The sequence below is a fragment of the Portunus trituberculatus genome, chromosome 40 (assembly GCF_017591435.1).
Source record: "Portunus trituberculatus isolate SZX2019 chromosome 40, ASM1759143v1, whole genome shotgun sequence".
NCBI lineage: Eukaryota > Metazoa > Arthropoda > Malacostraca > Decapoda > Portunidae > Portunus > Portunus trituberculatus.
Genome location: NC_059294.1, coordinates 24,574,472 through 24,581,971, shown reverse-complemented (window position 1 = coordinate 24,581,971; position 7,500 = coordinate 24,574,472). Strand labels below are relative to the sequence as shown.

The 7,500-nt window shown below is 41.5% G+C and overlaps 1 protein-coding gene across 1 annotated transcript in view; it reads left to right on the top strand.

Annotated features, from left to right (window-relative positions):
- LOC123516064 (Ig-like and fibronectin type-III domain-containing protein 1) overlaps positions 1-7,500 on the top strand; it is a 402,917-nt gene that overhangs the window by 297,087 nt on the left and 98,330 nt on the right.

The window sequence follows — 7,500 nt, the reverse complement described above, 5'->3', positions numbered from 1 at the left end:
TTCATTATCGTCGTATCATTATAACTTTTTTCATTTTCTCTGTACGATTCCACTGCAAAACGACGTAGATGTTATTTCGTTACTCTTGGGCTGTGTATTTATTTTTTCCATTACCGATACAAAATCAAAACTATCAATAAAATAATGAAAGAATCACTCTAGACCACACCGAAATATTTAGGAACACTGCACCCGCTTCTCATGATCTGGCCAGCGTGAAGGAGCTCAGACCGAGACCACCTTGACCCAAACTAGTTAGGCTCACATCCAGCTCAGTGCCGCCCCTCCACGCTGAGCACAGAGAAGCCCGCCCCCTGCTGCTAACTGGGCTCATCGTATTGAGTTGATAATGAGTTTCTTAACTTAATAATTGGTTCGTCGAGAAGGGAGAAAAAGTTCCTGTGGGTGGCGTTTGGGAGAGAAGGAAAGATGAAGAGAACGAAGGAGCTAGAGAGGAAAGTAGAAAGGGATGGGTGGATGTGGGAAAGTGGGCAATGATAAAGGGGAGAAGTTACGTCGGGAAGAATAGTAAATAGAGGAGAGAAGAAGAGGAGAATGTGTTTATAATGGTGTCTTATTCTTCTGTTTTGTTATTGTCATTTTTTTCTCTTCTTCAGTGTCTTCTTCCTCTTCTTCCTCCTTCGGCTTCTGCTATCCTGTCTCTTACTGTATACCAATGTAGGATCACAAGCAGCCTCGTTGGGAACACCAGATCTGTTGTTGTTCTTTTAATCATCCTTTTTGCCCCTTTTCTTCCTCCTCTTCGTAAACAACATCTTCCTCTTGATCAAAAAGTAACATATGATCCAATATTTCTGCTGCTATTTTGGCCTTCCTTTGTCCTCTTCCTCCTCCTCCTCCTCCTCCTCCTCCTCCTCCTCTACCACCAGCACCACACTTCATTACTGACCACCACCACCACCACCACCACCACCACCATCGCGGACACAAAGGAATGGCTTTGCACCACCGACGTGACACAAAATACCAGTTCCCCTCAACCGCCGCCGCCGCCGCCGCCTCCTCCTCTTTTTTTAGCTGGCAGTTTGTACGAGAACGCTTACTTCTTTTCCTTCACTTTTTCATGTTTCCCGGCTATGTTATTCCTCCTTTGCTCTCCTTTCTCGCTTTTCTTTCTGTTTCTCATACTGTCTTTTTCTTCTTCCGATTTTCTTTTCTTCCTTTTATTTATCTCTCGTTATCTCTTTATTTCCTTATTCGTCGCTTCCTCGTAGTAGAGCTCTTAAAAGTTCTCTCTCTCTCTCTCTCTCTCTCTCTCTCTCTCTCTCTCTCTCTCTCTCTCTCTCTCTCTCTCTCTCTCTCTCGTACATACTGCCGCCCCACTCATAAAACGCTGAGAGCAGCAGGGAATAGCCGATCCACGCCCTCTGGTGGTGGCAATTCCGCGGCTCACTGGTTAAGTACTCGCCTCAGCAGTGGTCAGGCTGGTGGGCGTGGGTTGGAATCCTCGTGTGAGTGTGAGTGTGTGTGGGTTTGGAGGTCTAGGAGTGGCCAGGGAAGGATTATGTGCGGTGGTGCCCTCAGATTCCCTACTGTGTTATCAGACGCCGCCCTTCACTTCCCCCTGCCGCGCCGATGATGGTCCTGACGCGGAGGTGACGAGCAGGTCCACTTAGCTCTGCCTCTTGAAAACCGCGAAATTTTGGTGATGGGTGCGGCTCCCTCCTTAGTGTGTGGCTGTGCCTATTACCGAGAGGTTGTTTGGTTTGTTCCAGGAGTTTTGTTTGTCGTTCTATATCGTATGAGGACTGGTTAGGGGTATAATGTGGAGGAACCCGCTCAGATTGCTGGTCTTATACGAAGCTAAACATAAAAGTACTCCTGGGTGTGTGCTTAATTTTGTTTGTGTATGTGTAAGAGGGGAAACTGGCAAAGGGCAGCAAAAAATGAAAAATAAAGGCCTATTTATTTGCCAGTACCTTTGTAGGTCAAAGGTCAAAGGTTGTGAGATGTTTTGATGCTTCATTTTTGCATTTAGAGATCGCTTTCCTAATATCTAATACGAAGTAGTGTGTTAAGTTTACCGACATGTAATATTTTTGCGATCGATTTTACATATTAAGGTATGAAAAGGTAAGCGTCTGTAATCGTAATGCTGAGAGGGGCAAATAAATAAGCTGAACGTGCAGTGTAGATGACTCCGCAAAACAGAAAGGCTCTTATAAGTGTGAGACATGAGGAAGTAAGCATATCCAACACCCTTCATAACACGAACTCTCGAAATCCAGTAACATACATATTCATTTACTCTTTTTTGTATCTGACTAAACTTTACGCCCGCGCTCCTGAAATCAGTGCCTTATGTAATGTGCCCTGTAAAATTATCGGTTGTAAAGTCCTAAGTTTCACAGAATTCTGACTCCCAACAGACTTTTTAATGAGTACCAAGAGGCCGCTTGGATTTTAAGGATTAACTTGTTTTCATCGTTCAGGCCGAGGCACCACCGCCATGACACCGGCTGGATCTGTGACGTTATTATCTTCCTGCTACACAAAAAAACAAAACCTTAATGAAAATACGTTACCTATAATCATGTTAATTAGATCACGATAACAATTCCATTTGGGCTCAGGAAAAAAAAGAGCTAATAAACCCCCATAATGATAATATGCACGTTTATGTGGCTAATTAGGTATTGTGTGTGTGTGTGTGTGTGTGTGTGTGTGTGTGTGTGTGTGTGTGTGTGTGTGTGTGTGTGTGTGTGTGTGTGTGTGTGTGTGTGTGTGTGTGATTCATTTTTTATGTGGGGTATATGTATTTCGCAGCCAGACTCACTAGAAAAGGGACAAAGAGATACATAAAATAGAAAAAATAGGATGAAATGTAGAATAAAACAATCCTATGTGTGAGAGAGAGAGAGAGAGAGAGAGAGAGAGAGAGAGAGAGAGAGAGAGAGAGAGAGAGAGAGAGAGAGAGAGAGAGAGAGAGAGTGAGTATATACTGTAGATGTGGTACACTCAAGAGACGACCACTCACACATATTAGCATGAGAGTTTGTGGCAGTGAGGAGGAGGAGGCGGGGAGAAGGAGAGGGAGAGGGAGGAGGAAGGTACGCATAGAGGAGAAAAGTGCAGGAAGGAAAGAAGAGGATGAGGGAAAAGAAAAAAATAGAATGAAAAAAGAAAAATGCAAGAACGAAAGAGAGGAGGAAACGTGAAGCAAAGTAAAGATTCCTCTCAGGTTATGATAGTATCGAAAATTCCTCGAGAGAGAGAAAAAAAAAGCCACGTTTTTTCTCAACGATTCAAAAAATTTACCTTGCTTTTTTCCCTTTTTTTTTTTTTACGTATCACACACACACACACACACACACACACACACACACACACACACACACACACACACACACACACACACACACACACACACACACACGGGGAACCTCAGGAATTTCGCCCCTTCGACCCATTTCAAACTTCCTGCCAACTAATGACTGATAGCTCGTTAAGAAGCAATCAGAAGAACCAAAGTCATGAGGGAAAAGTGATGCGAGGGAGAAAGAAAAAGAAATCCATGCAGAAAAAAAAGCCATCATGGAGAGGGAAAAAATAGTTATCTTGGAGGGGAAAAAATCATTCAGAAAAAAAAAAAACAGCGGGGAATGAAAAATCTTGTGGGGAAAAAATCTAAACTAAAATAAAAAAAATAGTTTAAGGTTAGAAGCAATAGTAAAAAGTCATAAAAAAGTTATTGAAAAGGAGGAACCACGAGGGAAGGAAAAATTGTGCAAGGAAAAAAGTAATATGATAGGAAAAAAAAAAAAAGGATCGCGAAAGGAAAAAAAAAGTCATTTCAATTTCATTTTCATTTTTTTTTTTTTCATCCTGTCTTTCGCATCGTACGTTGGCTTCAAAGTATTTAATTTGATGAAGCTTATCCCTAAATGTGAGCATATAGAGACCTCACACACACACACACACACACACACACACACACACACACACACACACACTAATTGTCTAGGAAATACAACCGTGAATTTAATTTCGCGACAAAATACAGTAGAGTCATCGTCAATCTGCATCACTTTGTTCCACACACACACACACACACACACACACACACACACACACACACACACACACACACACACACACACACACACACACACACACACACACACGTAATTTTATCTCCATTAATAGAAGTTTGTGAAATTAATTGTCGTTGTAGTAGCAGTAACAGCAGCAGTAGTAGTAGTAGTAGTAGTAGTAGTAGTAGTAGTAGTAGTAGCAGTAGTAGTAGTAGTAGTAGTAGTAGTAGTAGTAGTAGTAGTAGTAGTAGTAGTGGTGGTGGTGGTGGTAATAGTAGTAATGGCTCTAATGATTAAGAGGAAGAGGAAAAAGACGAAATCAATGGCAAGAAGAAGAACAAAGAAAAGTAGAAGAAAAATGAGAAGGAAAGAAGAGAAAAGCAAGGAGAGGAAGAAGGAAAAAACAGGTGCATAAGAAAATGTAACTAAATAAACAACGATAGAAGGGGAAGGAGAGATTGAAAGAAAGAGAAAAAAAAAAGAAGAGAAAATGAGAAAGCGAGGAAGGGAAGAGAGAAAAGAAATAGAGAAAATGAGAAAGAGAGAGAGAGAGAGAGAGAGAGAGAGAGAGAGAGAGAGAGAGAGAGAGAGAGAGAGAGAGAGAGAGAAAACAAAAAAGTCTCACTCTCTCTCAAATTAGTCCCAGTCTCTCTCTCTCTCTCTCTCTCTCTCTCTCTCTCTCTCTCTCTCTCTCTCTCTCTCACTATCTTCATCTCCATCTCCCTTCATCTCCATCTCCATCCCTATCTCAGGTCGTGGCCTTGGGGGAGCTCCTGTAACGTCCACACAGCTCCCTTTTTTCCAGACTTGGTCCATACTTTTTCCCTATTTATGATCCCCCTCTCCAGCCAGCCAGCCAGCCAGCCAGCATCTTTACGCTTCTTTGCCCCTAATTCCACGTGCCTCCGAGCGAGTACTGGTGCCGCTGACTCTAGTACGGGAGCCAGAAAACCTGAGAGCCCTAGTGAGGAAAAAGAAGAGGAGTTGGAGGAGTTGGTGGTAGTAGTGGAGGAGGTATTAAAGGAATTTGGTTTGGTTTGGTTAGGTAAGGTTAGGTTCCGTTTGGCTAAGGTATGTTGATTCAGTTTGATTAGGTTCACTTTGGCTGGTTAGGTTAAATTGAGATTGGTTAAAGTTATGTTTGGTTTGGTAGATTTAGGTTATGTTTTGTTAGGTTAGGTTAGGTGAAAGCTATGTTACGGTAAGTTAGATTAAGGTTAGGTTAGCTTATATTGGAGTGAGAAGGAGAGGAATGAAGGTTGTGGTGGTGATGATGCTCACGACGATAATGATGAGGCAGACGATGATGACGATGAGGAATAACAATACGTGAGTAAATTAGTTACTGAGAGTTATATTTAAGAAAGTAATAAGAAAACGTAATCCACGATGTGTAAATATCTCGCTCGTGTTGCTTTTTGTCGCCTAGCTGGTCGCTCATGTTGTATTTTGTCACCTCCCTAGGCACTCGTGTTCCATATTGTCTCCTCGCTCGTCTTTTTCATTCTCTACTCCTTTCTCTTTCCTTTCTTCATTCTCTGCATCCTTCTTTTCATATTCTTCAATCTTTTTATCGTTTTCTTCATCCTCATTCTCTGTATCCTTCTCTTCATTATCTGCATCCTTCTCTTCCTCCTCTTCCAAGGAGATGTGTCATTCTCTGCATCCTTCTCCTCACAGGGCAAACTCATCCATAGTGCGGGCCACCAGCTCTCCCAATCGCTCAGCTTCTTATTGCCGTACAAGAATTTCTGTCCGTAGATTGGCATTTCCAAGATTTTTAGTTTACTTTGGAAAATGTTAAATGTTACTTTAGGTTAAATTGAAAAAAGAAGAGTTGGAGGAGGTGATGGGAGTGGTGGTGGTGATGGGAGTGGTGGTGGTTGTGGTGGTGGTGGTGGCGATGATGATGATTGTAGAAAAGACTGAAAAAAATATTCGTTCGTCACATTTATCGGGAAATTGAGTGTTCGTGTCCATCTGAAAATGATCTATTGGTTGTGTAATTAGAGATACGAGTCTCTCTCTCTCTCTCTCTCTCTCTCTCTCTCTCTCTCTCTCTCTCTCTCTCTCTCTCTCTCTCTCTCTCTCTCTCTCTCTCTCCTTCATAAAGCGTTGTAACTTGCCTCATTTAAATTCACGAAAATTTTAACTTTCCGCAGACTTTCCGTGAATGCAGTGTCGTCCCGCACATAATTGCATTCAGACGTGGCGGCGCGTGTTTCTGTCCACTATTGCACACACACACACACACACACACACACACACACACACACACACACACACACACACACACACACACACACACACACGGACCACATAAAAAGAAGAAAAAATGATATGCAAATGTGCGGTAATTGTCGAACTGTTTATTTGAAGTTCGCTTGGGACACATGTGACTATTGTGTGGAGGATTCCATTGTATTACTATTTTGCTTGTTTTTATCTTTATTTTCTACATTTTTCCTCCTTTATAATATGATGTTGATATTCTTATTAGTAAAGTAGGGAAGAGAGCATGACATTATCCCTCTCTCTCTCTCTCTCTCTCTCTCTGGAAAGGTCATCAAGAGAGCTTCCTTTGTGCTGGGCTTTACTGAACTCACTGAGCGTACTGTTGCCTTCCCCTCCTCTTCCCCTCCTCTTAGATAACATTCGCCTCCTTCTTCTTCTTCTCCACTTTTTCCTCTCCCTCTTCCTCTTCCTCTTCCTTTTCACTCCCTACAGTGTAATTTCCCCCACTCTTCCCTATTTCCTTTCTACCAATGTCTCTTTTCCATCTTTTTCATCTTCCTTTCTCATCCATTCCGTTTTATTTCATCCAGTTCCTCCATTTCTAGTCTTTTTTTTTTTTTGTATTGTCCTTTTCCTTCCTTTTCCTCCTCCTCTCTTTCCTCTCCAATCCGATGTTTCTTTTTCCTTCAGTTTCGCTTCTCCACGCTGTTCTCTCCCCTTGACATTGTATCCTCCCCTTTTTTTCTTTTTTTTTTTCCTCTATTCTCTTTCAATTTTTTTCTTAGATACTTCGCATTCTTTCATTTGCTGTCCTTTTTTTTTTTTTCATCGTCATATCGCTGTACTCTCTATCTCTCTTTTGCCTCCTTTGCTTCGTTCTTCTCACGTCTATTCTTTCTCCTACACCTGTTTTCTCTTTGGTCTTCATTTCCTTCACCTTAGCTTTCTCCTCACTATCCTTTTCTTTGCTTATCTCTTTCATTTTCTTCTCAGTCTTATTTCTTTCCTCTTTTCATTTTTTTTTTTCGTTACTAAACGTTCCCTTTTGCTAAGTCAGTTTTTTTTTTTTTTTTTTTTGCCTTCTTGTTGTCAATATCCTATCATTTATTTATTTCTTGTCTTTTCTCTTGTTTACTTTATCTCATTACGTACTTTCATGTCTAGTATTGCCTCTCGTCTCATATCATTATTTACTTTGTCCTTTCTACCT